The sequence below is a fragment of the Budorcas taxicolor genome, chromosome 11, assembly GCF_023091745.1.
Source record: "Budorcas taxicolor isolate Tak-1 chromosome 11, Takin1.1, whole genome shotgun sequence".
In the NCBI taxonomy this organism is placed as follows: Eukaryota; Metazoa; Chordata; class Mammalia; order Artiodactyla; family Bovidae; genus Budorcas; species Budorcas taxicolor.
The window spans coordinates 42,090,865-42,103,673 of NC_068920.1; the positions used below are offsets into that span (position 1 = coordinate 42,090,865).

General features: G+C 47.5%; 1 non-coding gene across 1 annotated transcript; it reads left to right on the forward strand.

Annotated features, from left to right (window-relative positions):
• The first annotated feature begins 1,963 nt into the window (after positions 1 to 1,963).
• LOC128057004 (U6 spliceosomal RNA) lies at positions 1,964 to 2,066 on the forward strand. The gene has a single exon (XR_008200202.1). It is a non-coding gene; the product is annotated as a U6 spliceosomal RNA (small nuclear RNA).
• The last annotated feature ends 10,743 nt before the right edge of the window (positions 2,067 to 12,809 follow it).

Genomic DNA, 12,809 nt, shown 5'->3' on the forward strand with positions numbered 1-12,809 from the left:
AGAATTTGGCAGATTGGCAAGGGTGCGGAGAAAAGGGAATGCTTGGCAAACTTGGTGGGAATATAAATTGGTGTAGCCATTGTGGAAAACAGTATGGAGACATTTCAAAAAATTAAAAATAGGACTACTATATTATCCAGCAATTCCACTCATGGATATTTATCTGAAGAAAACAAAAGACTGATTAGAAAGATATATGCACCCTTACGATCATTGCAACATTATTTACAATAGCCAAGATATGGAAGCAACTCAAGGGCTTGTTAGGAGATGAATGGGTAAAGAAAATGTGAGAGAGATATATAAAATGGAATATTACTCAGCCATAAAAAAGAATAAAATCTGGCCATTTGTGACACCATGGATGGACCTAGAATGCATTATGCTAAGTGAAATAAGTCAGACAAAGACAAATACTGCGTGATTTCACTCAGTTCCGTTCAGTTCAGTCGCTCAGTCGTGTCCAACTCTTTGCAACTCCATGAATTGCAGCATGCCAGGCCTCCCTGTCCATCACCATCTCCCGGAGTTCACTCAGACTCATGTCCATCGAGTCCGTGATGCCATCCAGCCATCTCATCCTCTGTCGTCTCCTTCTCCTCCTGCCCCCAATCCCTCCCAGCATCGGAGTCTTTTCCAATGAGTCAACTCTTCACATGAGGTGACCAAAGTACTGGAGTTTCAGCTTTAGCATCATTCCTTCCCAAGAAATCCCAGGGCTGATCTCCTTCAGAATGGACTGGTTGCATCTCCTTGCAGTCCAAGGGACTCTCAAGAGTCTTTAGTGGAATTTTAAAAATTTAACAAATGAACAAATAAAACAAACCGGAATAGTTATAGATACAGAGAACAAAGAGGCCAGAGGTGAGGGGACAGGAAGGGAAATAAACAGCGGGGGGGATTAAGACGTACAAACATCCAGTTGCAAAATAAACGAATTATGGGTAAATGCACAGTGTGGGGAATATAGTCAATATCTATGTAATATATTTGTATGATGATGTGTCATAACTAAACTTATCATGGTGATCATTTTGAAATGTATAGAAATACCAAATCGCTATGTTGTGTAACAGGATCTAACTTAGTGCTGTAGGTCAATTATACTTCAAAAGCAAACAATTATAGAAAAAGAGACCAGATTTGTGGTTAGCAGAGGCAGGGTGGGGGTAGGTGGATTTGGATGTAGGCAGTCAAAAGGTACAAACTTTTAGTTATAAAACAAAGAAGTATTAGGGATATAATGTATAACTTGATAAATGTATATAATTAACACTGCTATGTGTTATACATGAAAATTGCTAAAAGAGTAAATGCTGGGAATTCATATCACAAGAAAAAAATTTTTTCTATTCTGTTAATTTTGCATTCATATGAGATGATGGATGTTCAGAAAACTTAAGATTATCATTTCATGATTTATGTAAGTCAAATCATTACGCTTTACACTTTAAACATACAAAGTGCTGCATGTCAATTATATCTCAATAAAACTGGGGAAAAAAAAGAATTTTGGCAGAGAATTGAAACTATTTTTTTTCAAAATGGAAATTCTAAAACTGATACTAAGAATTCAAAGGATAGGTTTAACAGCATACTAGACACAGCTGATAAAGAATTAGTTACTTAGAAGTTAGATGAGAAAAAAATATCCAGAATGAAGCATGGGAAGGTAAAAGGATAGAAATATAGACAGTCTATTACACTAGAAGAAACAGTGAAAAGCTCAAGCGACTGGGATAGCAGCAAGATATGAAGGGATAATGGCTGAGAGCTTCCAAAAGCTGATAAAAGACACTGATCCATTTATTCAGTACACTCTGAGAGCCTAAATCGGGATAAGCAGAAGGGATATACACCTATGCCTATAGGAATAAAATGAAAGTACATTTTTACTATTAGATAAAACTAAAAGCTGAAAATTAAAGATAAGGAAAAAATCTTAAAAACAGAGAAAAGCAGTGCTCGCTTCGGCAGCACATACTAAAATTGGAACAATACAGAGAAGATTAGCATGGTTTCTGCACAAGGATGACATGCAAATTCATGAAGCGTTCCGTATTTTTACTACCCAGCAATCTCACTCCTAGGCATATACCCTGAGGAAACCAAAATTGAAAGAGACACAGGTATCCCATTGTTCATCGCAGCACTATTTACAATAGTTAGAACATGGAAGCAACCTAGATATCCATCGACAGGTGAATGGATAAAGAAGTTGTGGTACATATACACAATGGAATATTACTCAACCATAAAAAGGAGTGAGTCAGTTCTAATGAGGTGGATGAAACTAGAGCCTATTATACAGAGTGAAGTGAGTCAGAAAGAGAAAGATAAATACTTTATTCTAACACATACATACAGAATCTAGAAAAATGGTACTGAAGAATTTATTTACAGGGCAACAACGGCGAAACAGACATAGAGAATAGACTTATGAACATGGAGAGAGGGGAGGAGAGGGTGAGCTATATGGAAAGAGTAACATGGAAACTTACATTACCATATGTAAAATAGATAGCCAATGAGAATTTGCTGTATGGCTCAGGAAACTCAAACAGGGGCTCTGTATGAACTTAGGAGAAGGGGGTGGGGAGGAGATGGGAGGGAGGTTCCAAAGGGAGGGGATATATGTATACCTATGGCTGATTCATGTTGAGGTTTGACAGAAAGCAACAAAATTCTGTAAAGCAATTATCCTTCAATAAAAAATAATTTAAAAAAAACAGAAAAGCAGAGATTATGTTCAAAGGGATAACAGATTGGATATACAACTGATTTCTTAATGGAAAAGAGCAGAGGCCAAAAGACAGTGGGATTCTTTAGAGGGCTGACAGAAAATAACCACCAACTTATTTTTCAATACCCAGAAAAAAAATTCAAGTAAAGAAGAAATAAATACATTTCAGTCTAATAAAAATCACAAGAAGTAGTCACCAGTGGGCCCACATTAATAGAGTATTTTCAGGCAGAAAAAAATAATCCCAAATGGGAGGTCAGAGGTGCAGAAAAGAATTAAGACCAATGAAAATGGCAAATATGTGAGTAAATATCAAATAATACTGGTTGTATAGAAAAATAATATGATAGTGTTTGTGGGGAGTTAAAGCCCCAAGGTCTTTGCCTATATTTTAACGGAAAAGAGTAAAAGAATCAGTTAATATAAGGATTTGTTAAGAATGCATGCTGTAATCTCTGGGTAACTACTAAGACATTGTAAAAGAGTAAATAACTTCACAAAATAATGGAGGAAGGTAACGGGATGAAATAACAGATGCAAAGAAAGGGGAGAGGAAACAGAATAGATAGAATATATAGACGGCAAGATTTAAAAAAAGGGAAAAATAGTGGATTTTAAACCTAAATATAAAGATAATTTTATTATATGTAAAATTTTCCTATTCAAAGGCAAAGACTTTCAGACTTATTTTGGATAAGAACAAAATTCAACTATATACTGCTTACGTAGAGTTACCTGAAATACAAAGAGAAAGGATGAGAAAAGGTATAACATATAACACTAACAAAAGCAAAAGGCTAGTGTAACTACATCCAAATAAGACTAGATTTTAAAGCATTACTAGGTATAGAGTTACTTCATATGATATATGGAGAAGGTGATGGCACCCTACTCCAGTACTCTTGCCTGGAAAATCCCAGGAACGGGAGTGCCTGGTGGGCTGCAGTCCATGGGGTCGCAAAGAGTCGGACATGACTGAGCGACTTCACTTTCACTTTTCACTTTCATGCATTGGAGAAGGAAATGGCAACCCACTCCAGTGTTCTTACCTGGAGAATCCCAGGGACGGGGGCGCCTGGTGGGCTGCCGTCTATGGGGTCGCACAGGGTCGGACACGACTGAAGCGACTTAGCAGCAGCAGCGTATGATATAAAGCTGAATTCACTGTTGCTGTTTAGCCACTAAGTCACATCCAACTCTTTTGCGACTAGGAGGATATAATAACTCTACATTTGTATGCACTTGATAACTTGGCATCAAAACATAAAGTAAAAATTGATAGAACCAGTTATTATACTTCAGATTCCTTCTCTGCCTTCCGGGGGTCACAGAAGCTAAGCATTTCAGCAGTCAATGTCCTCTCTCAGAAATATCCTACCTAGGACTTGCTTGGTGGTCCAGTGGTTAAGACTCTGAACTTTTAATGCAGGGAAGCGTGGGTTCGATTCTTGGTGGAGAAACGAAGATCCCACATGCCTGCCGCATGATGCAGCCAAAAAATAAATGAAAGAAATATTCTACCTAGTTCACTTATGGAGTCACTTTTAGACAGGGAGCTGTCTTGGCTAACTCATGTCACTTGTATGTAAAGAATGTGTGTTGCAAGATACAATCAATGCCTTGCCCCATCTTATAGGTACTCACCGTTTTCCTACACAGCTACCTGGTAGCTTCCAACTGCAAGCACCTGAGACTATACCTGAGGACTTTTTCTGGCTGTAAAGCCTGCTCCTGCATGTGGAGCATTCCAAAAGTGCCAGACAGTTAATGCTCCCAGGAGCAACCCCTCAAACAATGAATGGTGTGAGTCAGTGGATAAATTCTCCCAGCTCCTTTGCCCTTTAAGGATTAACTCAGAAGTGTGTGTTCTCTACTGTCTCTCAGAGATTTCCAGCAAGACTGATCTTTAGTTGCCCACAGGGGTAATTGGCTTGATGTAACACATTTTTTTTTTTCGCTATCCTCCTTTTCCTGCCTGATTTCTCCATTCCCCTACTGTTTATCTTTGAGATCATCTCCCAAACAAATGATTTTCAAATCCTTTGTCATCTTCCTCTTTTTTTTTTCTGCTCTGAGTGGCATGTGGGATCTTGGTTCACTGACCAGAGATCAAACCCGTGCCCCTTGTAGTGGAAGCACGGACTCCCAACCACAGGACCACCGGGAATTCTCTCAAGTCCTTTTCCTAGGGTCTACTTCCAAGGGAACCCAAACTCAGATAATATCCCTGGTTTAAATGCTGAGGACATGGCCAATCCCTGCAATGTGGCTTGGCTCTGAGGTGGTCTCCGTCTTCTCACCCCATCCCCTTGATCCTGTTCTCATCCATGACATCACGTGTGTCTTTCTTGAGGAATGTTCAGACCGCAGTTTCCTGGCCCTATAATTTCCCTCCCATTGCTTCTCCATAGGCAGCCTCAGGAAACTTGCTATGAAGCAGAGAGCTCACCACTGCCTGCCTTCTATTCTGATATCTTCAGTGGCTTCCTATTGCCTGTAGCAGAAAATCCTAAACCTCAATTGACATGCAAAGTCCTCTGTGCTCTAGCCTCAATTCACCTTCCAACTCCTTCCCATCCTCCACTGCTTTCTCCCCAAAGTCTGTGCTTATTTCTCATCGACCTTCACTCCTGGGCATCAGTCCTCGTATCCCATCATTTCCTATTATGCTCTCTCCAACTTTCAGAAGTCACAGGTCTACGGAAGTGGAAGTGTTAGTCCCTCAGTCATGTCTGACTCTTTGTGATCAGATGGATTGTAGGTCACCAGGCTCCTCTGTCCATGGAATTAATTCTCCAGGCAAGGATACTGGATTGGGTAGCCATTCCCTTTCTCCAGGGGATCTTTCTGATCCAGGGATCGAACCCAGGTCTCCTGCATTGCAGGAAAATTCTTTACTCTCTGAGCCACCAGTCCATGAGCCAACTTCTAAGCCTCTGCTCAGATGACACCTCTGTGAAGCCTTTGCATGGGTCTCACTTTAGTCTTTTACTCTCCCGTAGTGCCTCAAACTTGGTGACTGCTGGTGGAATATTGAACAGATGACACTGATATTCTCAAGAGGGAGAATGCCTGGGTTCCCCTCGTGGGATTGCCTAAAAGGCAAATGCGCATGTAATCCTGGGCCAGTCCCTTATCCTCCATGGCTCTTAGTTACTACAACTACACAGTTAAGCACTTTCAGCTAGAACCAGTGTTTATCCAATGAAGGAAGGAATCTGTCACTGTGCAGATTGCCTTGTGCACTGTGGGACATTTAGCATCTCTATCCCACAGCACTCAATGCTGAAACACCCCTAATAATTGTTCCAGTGAAAAAGACTATTATGTTTTTGAATACTCTAGAGCATCTCCACCAGACTGGGCGATTCCTTAGGATCTTTTAAGCTCAGATACTCTTTGGTTGCTATGAAGAGATCTCGGTAGCCAGGAACCATGCAGAGGTCTGGGCAGTGGGTCAATGATGGGGAAAAAGCTGGAACCAGACTGGAGATGACGCTCAGGCCATGTCCTGGCACCTGAAGACAGAACTGGGGTCCAGCATTCTAGCCTTCAAAGGGGCACAAACTCCTTGCTGGCTTGGGCTGGACTCCCGATCTGAGGGGTTTCAATCTTCCCTGATCGGCTGGCGTCCAGACAGTAAGTGATGCTCCCAATAAAGAATGGGTCACCCACAGGACTCTATGAGGCTGGCAGGGCCAGGACTCGTTTCGGGCTTGGCTGGCATCATGGGCTATCAGTGGACCTGGAACAGCAAGTGAAAAAGTGAGTGTTCTTACACAGGCCATCATAGGAAGCTGGGTGGGGTGAATGGGGACAGCTGTGACATGGGGAGCAGGAGAGGGCTAGAGACCGACCACTCGCCATGTGGGCAGTGACTATGGCTGTAACAGCAGCACTCCTACCGGGGGAGGCTGCAGACACACTGAATTGTCTAGACTGGGTAGCAGGGGCAGGGTGGAGGCAGAGAAAGGTTGCCATGTTAGTGGGAGATGAGAGGTGGCAAGGATGGCTGAGACAGCTGCAGGAAAGCCTTTCCCCAGATGGAGCGCATGGCTGGGGCTCCAGGGAGAGTTGCCCAATGTTGAGAGCTCAGGGTGAGTTTTCAGGAGGTTCTGGGAATGGCTCCATTCATTGATTCACCGAGTTATCCATTCAACAAGTATTTCTGGGGCTGGAATGAGACCACCCCAACCTCATACGTGTTCTGGGATCATAGTTCATCCGGTGTGAGGTGTCAGGGCTTTGGTGACTGATAAAGGAAGAACGTGGAAGGAGAAGAATTTGTCAATATTTATCCAACTGGGACCAGGCAAGACTGGTCTGAACAGAGGTGGCTGGCCTTAAGAGGGTGAGGGAGGGGGAGAGCTGGAAAGGTACCACAGCCCCTGGATCTCATGCACACAACCATCATAGCCTCTAACTATTTTGCAGAGGAACAGAGGCCCATTCCTGAGTTCAAAAGGGCATTCCTTCGGGCTCACCCAGCTTGAACAGTCCTGAGAAACTCCAGCTGCCCCTGATCGTGAGGTTTGCAATCTTTAGATCTCAGGGGGTGGCTGCCAGAGTGGGAGGCAGACACTGTGGCCACCATGGTCCTTCTGACAGCAACCCCTGTCCCCACGGTAACACATCCATCAGTTTGCTGCAAGTCTTTCGACACAGCCAGCCTCCTGACAGCTGCTCACCCTTGGGCCAACTGATAAAACCAAGATTTTGGACTTTCCACAGTAAGGACCAATTCTTGGTGACTCCACTAGGCACTCAGACAAGTTAGCTAATATTTTCTGAGTACTCATTCTTTGCCTGACACTGCACTCAGCAATTCAGAGATATTAACTGAATCAATCTTCACATTAACCTGGGAGTAGGTACCATTTGTTAGATCCATTTTACAGATGGGAAAACAGAGGTATGGAGAGAGTGGGTAACTTGATAACTGACAAACTGGGGCTCAAATCCAGGCATGCTGGTTCCAGAGGTTCCAGAAGACTGGCAATAGGCTGCCTGAAGCAGACTGCACTCCCACCCCACCTGCCCAAAGTTTAGAATGGCTGGATTGGGACTCCCCCAAAGCCTGCAGTCAATTTCTGGTCATACCACCAATTAGCTCTGTGACCTGAAACTCGTCACTCACTCTCCCTGAATCCCCATTTCCTCCCTGGTTGAATGAAGGGGTTGAACTGCATGATCTGGAGCTCAGTTCCAGCTCTGACATTTTAAGAGGTTTCATCAGGCTAAAATAAGCAGCAGGAGGCACTCTGTGGTTGGGAAAGGGCAGCCTGGGATGTGCGTGCGTGGAGGCCGGGAGGCTGCTGTGGTGAGGGGGTGTAGAGGGCTAATTGTGAGTGCATGAGCTCAGCTGGGGGTCACTTTCTCCGTTTCGTGCCCACAGCTGGCAGTGAGTCACTGATGGGTCATCAGCCACGACAGGGCTGCCAGAGACAGGGCAGACGCTGCACATAGATGAAAGACCAGTCCAACCTGGTCCCAGCCTTGGGGGTCCCAGGCGGCTGCATGTTCTTCCCAATTCCTGTCTAGTTGCTACTGCACCCTGCTAGGAGGCACTCCATCTCTGTCTCCCTGACCAGAGCACCCCTTCCCATCCCAGCTTTGCCAGCCATGGCCCCGGCGCTGGGTGCCCTCTGTGTGGCAGGGGTGGGATAGTGGCAGATAACACATGGTCCCTGCTCTTAGGAAGCCCACAGGGGTGGGAGGTGCATCTAGGCATGGGCTGGGCACATGTCTCAGGCTTCTGAACTTGCCAAGGTAGGGGACTTAGAGTCAAGGTGCTGCCCTCTGCCCATCCCTAGGCTCTGCAGACCAGGTTATTGGCCAGGGGTCAGGTTCCTCCTTCCCAACTACAAACTCCACTCTGAGGAGGAAGCTGTGGGAGGGGCCCTCGACCTCAGGTTAGACTCCTGTCGAGGGGTCATCTTCTGGGAAAGTGGCCCAAAGTGGGTTCCGGACGGGGGCCTCCTTGGGAGAGCTGGGAGGTGAGGAGTCGGGGGGAGCTGCTCCCAAGATGCCTCTCTCCGGGCCTCACCGTATCATTCAGCACCACACGTGTGGCACTGCTGGAAGGAACAAAAGCGCACTTTCTTCCGCGTGCACGTATGCGCACGTATCTGTGCTTCTGCAGACCCTTGTCAGTACAGACCAGCTGCACGTGTGTGTGTGTGTGTGTGTGGCAGGCACTTGCCTGTCTATGTGTGAGGAGTGTGTGAACCTGTGAGTTGTTCTTGTCACTGGCTGGCACCACTCTTTGCCATTAGTAACATCGTCACTCACGGGGGCCAGGTCACCAGAGCCTTGGAAGAGGCCCCACCCGACCAGCCTTGCCCAACAGCCACAACCCGTGGCCCATTTGCCCCCCGGCCCCCCTCCCTGCATGCGGCCTCCTTATTCACCACCCCACCCCCTCACATTGCTGACCAGGCAGCCGGGCAGGACTCCCTCCTCTGTCTTTTACTCTGCCTACAGCATCTTTGGCACTGGAGCCACCCCCTGGCTCCCTCCTCACCTCGTCACTTCCCCTGTCATCCCTTCCTCATCTGTTCAGACTCAGCATAGACACAGACTCCTCCTACAGGAAGCCCTCCCAGATCTTCCTCTTTGCTCTCAGACTGTAGAACCTAAGACGGCACACCCCACGTGAAATTTATTATAGGGTTTTTAGAGACTAAAACTCAGTACATCTTTTTAAATGAATGATCTCTGTGGGCTTCATATTTTTTATCTGTAAAATGAAAATAATACTATTTGACACCAGCGTGCTGAAGAGGGAAGTAGATGATGAATGTGAATTTCCTGTCACTGTGCCGGACATTTTACAGATGCTCTTCATGTCCCTGCCCTTGAACGTTTATGGGTACATGTTCTTTTCTGTTTAAAATCATCATACATTTTCAAGGCCTTTGGCCCCAAAGCACAGCTGGCTTCTTGCAGCTCAGGTCTCTACTGGAATGTCACCTCCTCATGGAGACATCCTTTGATGACTCTAAACAGCCCCAGCTACCCAGCACTCTCTGCTCCCATGGTTGTCTCCTCGCGACCTGAACTTGATTCCTTTGTGACTTGTTGAGTTGTCACTCACTCCCTAAAACATGTGCACCACGAGGGCAAAGACCTAGGCTGACTCTTCTGTTCCTGGAACCCACAGTGTCCAGAGCCATGCCTGGCACATAGCGGCGATCCTGGAGTTTCCAGGGCTCAGGCTGTGAAGTCTCTAGGGGACAAATGTCAGTGTGTGCGTGTGTGTGTGTGTGTGTGTGTTAGTTGGGATAGAGGATGGGGAGGTAGCTCGGAGGTGGCTCTGCCCCATCCCCCATCATAAATCCCAGGGAGGTGGACTTGGGGAGATATCTATGTTCCCCCCACATGCTCTCTGGGGGAAATCAGGAACATGGACACTCCAGGACTGCTTGGCGTATCAGGGAGTGGGCAGTACCTACTTTACCTGGTGACCCCTGAGCACAGTCTATCTGCCAGCAAGGAGGGACTGGGCTGCTTCTGCTGTTCCCCACTTTGCAGGGACCCTCCCCACTGCCCTAAGCCAGGGCCCCAGACCCAGTTTTGCCTCTTATCACACCATTTTCTTCCCTGTATGGTATCTGCTCATCTCCTCATTCTCCTGTCTCCAGAGTCAGACAGGTCTGCTCCCCACTGCATTCTTGCTGGTCACCAAATCCTCACACTTCCAGCTTTGGGGGTGCTGGGAGGCTCCCTGTGTCTCCTGTAGTGGGGAATGCTACCCTACTGGGGCTCCCTGGGGCTCAGCCTCCACTCTGCCACTCTGGCCCTCATCCTGGGGCTAGCGAGAGGGATTCCAGAGAAAGGCTGTCAGAGGCTTCCCCCTCCTCCTATGCCTGCTGCCCCTCCTGCTTGGGGAGGGCACTCAGTCCCTACCAAGACTCTGGCTCAGAGGGTTTGCATGGACCCAGCTTTGGACCTAGGCCCTTGCCCAGCCTTAGTGGTGTTACCTTGTGTCACAAGGACTCCCCCTACTGGCTCTGCCCCCACCCCGACCCCCACCTTGTGACCTCTCAGCCCTGCTCCCCACACCGGGGCAGCCCCCAGTCCCAGCCTCATCCCCAGTTCTGGAGCTCCCAGATGTGGCAGGGCCCCAGAATGTTTGCTCAGGGGATTTCAGAGTTCAGAGGTTTGTGAAGTGTGCTCTGTGGAGTGCCCTGGAGCCATTATACATGCACACGTGTGTGTGTGTGTGTGTGTTTGTGCATGTGCGTGTGCACATGTGTGTGATGGATTGAACCCTGGGGCTCTGGACCCCCACTCCTATTTTGACCATAGAACTCCAAACTTTTTCTATGTCACCAGTGGAGACACCACATAAGTTACTATTTAAGTAATAGGATCCATTATTTTTTAAAAAGAAAGGTTCGCAAACCATGAAACCTAGAGCAAACTCATTTCAGGTATGGGGAAACTGAGGCCCAGGGAGCAAAGGACTTCTCAAGGTCACAGTGGAGTCAGTGGCAGGGCTGGTACCATACCAGGCTGCCTGGCTCAGAGGCTGGTGTTTTTGCCAAGACCAGGCCGAAATGTCCCTCTCAGGAGGTGGCAGGTGGGGGCCGGGTGCCAGGAAGGCCTCGTCCAAAGAAGCGCGTTAAGGTCACAGGCTCCCCACCCCTCGGGCCCCTTGTGAAGTGCCTGGGAGAACAGTTGCCCTGGAAAGGTCGCTCAGTTCTGAACTGGAGGCTTGAGGTCTGGGAGTGGAAAGGGGTGGGATGAGGAAGGAAGAGTGGAATGGGGTCGGGGACAGGGGTTCATCTTCTGGGTCAGTCATGCATCGTCCCTAAATTAAAACACCACTAATAAATCACTTCTTATTAAAAAAAAAAAAACCAACACCAAATGCCCTCCTGTCATTCTGAGACTGCTTTTCCATTCCCTATCCCCCCATCCCCCGTGATCACTCTGACAGTCCTCCTCAGGAAGATGAAGGCACCCCCCCACAGTGCCTGTCCCAGTGGAAGCCGCCCCTTACCCCAAGCACCTGACTTCCAGGCAGAGGAAGCCGGTGGCAGGCATAGAGGGGGCTGGGTGGCACTGAGGTGATGACTTCAGGGCTGGGAAGGCTGTGAAGAAGGGGGCTGGCATTTCCATCTCAGGAGTCCTGTGGAACCCCCCCCCTACTGGCAACAGCAGGAATGGCACCGTAGGGGGGCTTGCGGCACCCCCCGCCCCGAGTCTCTTCCTAGTGGACGATGGGCACCTGGGAAAACGCTATGGAATGAAGAGTTGTGTTCATCCTCCTCCTCTAGCCCCTCACAATCACCAGCCTCGGCTCCCCCGCTGCCCCCAACACCCCTGTCCTTTAGAGACTACAAGGACTGAGTTATTCTTAGTAGGTTTCATTCATCAAAGCATGACAAACGGTGTCCTGGGAGGAATGCCTGGGAGCAGCTGAGAGCCAGAGGGGTTGGGTGGGGTGCAAAAGCCTCATCTGAGGGGAGAATCCAATGCCTTCAAAGAGCTCTAGACTGAGGGGAGCCATGGCCCTGCCCTCAGGGAGCTCCCTATGATAGAAGGTGCTACTCCCGCACCCATTCATTTAGCCCTCAGTGAAATCCCAGTCTGAGTCAATATCCTGCCCTCAAGGAGCCTGTAGTCTGATGGCAGAAAAATACCATGTCACCCCTGCTGGAAAAGATGTGGTGCCTACCCAGGGCAGAGATTGACATGCAAGATGAAAAACGGGGCTGCCAGAGGGGTTCTCAGAAATATAGGCAGCCACCACCTGTGGGGAGCCTAAAGAGGGGGCTGGAGGGACACTCAACTCGGCATGCTTAAGGAGAAACACGCAAGAACCACGAAGGGGCAGCAGCGCCGACTGAGATCCTAGAAGATGAGGGAAGATGTGAAGGCTCAGGCCGGGTGGGCTGATCTAAGCCAGGATCTCAAATGCCTTTGGGGACTTAGTCTGGCCACACTTGTCTTTGCCAATGAGGAGGGCAGCCTGCACTGTCATAGGATCTTACGTTCAATATAAAAACCACATACACACTGAAGGCCAAACAAAATCTCACTAAAGGTTAAACTTGGC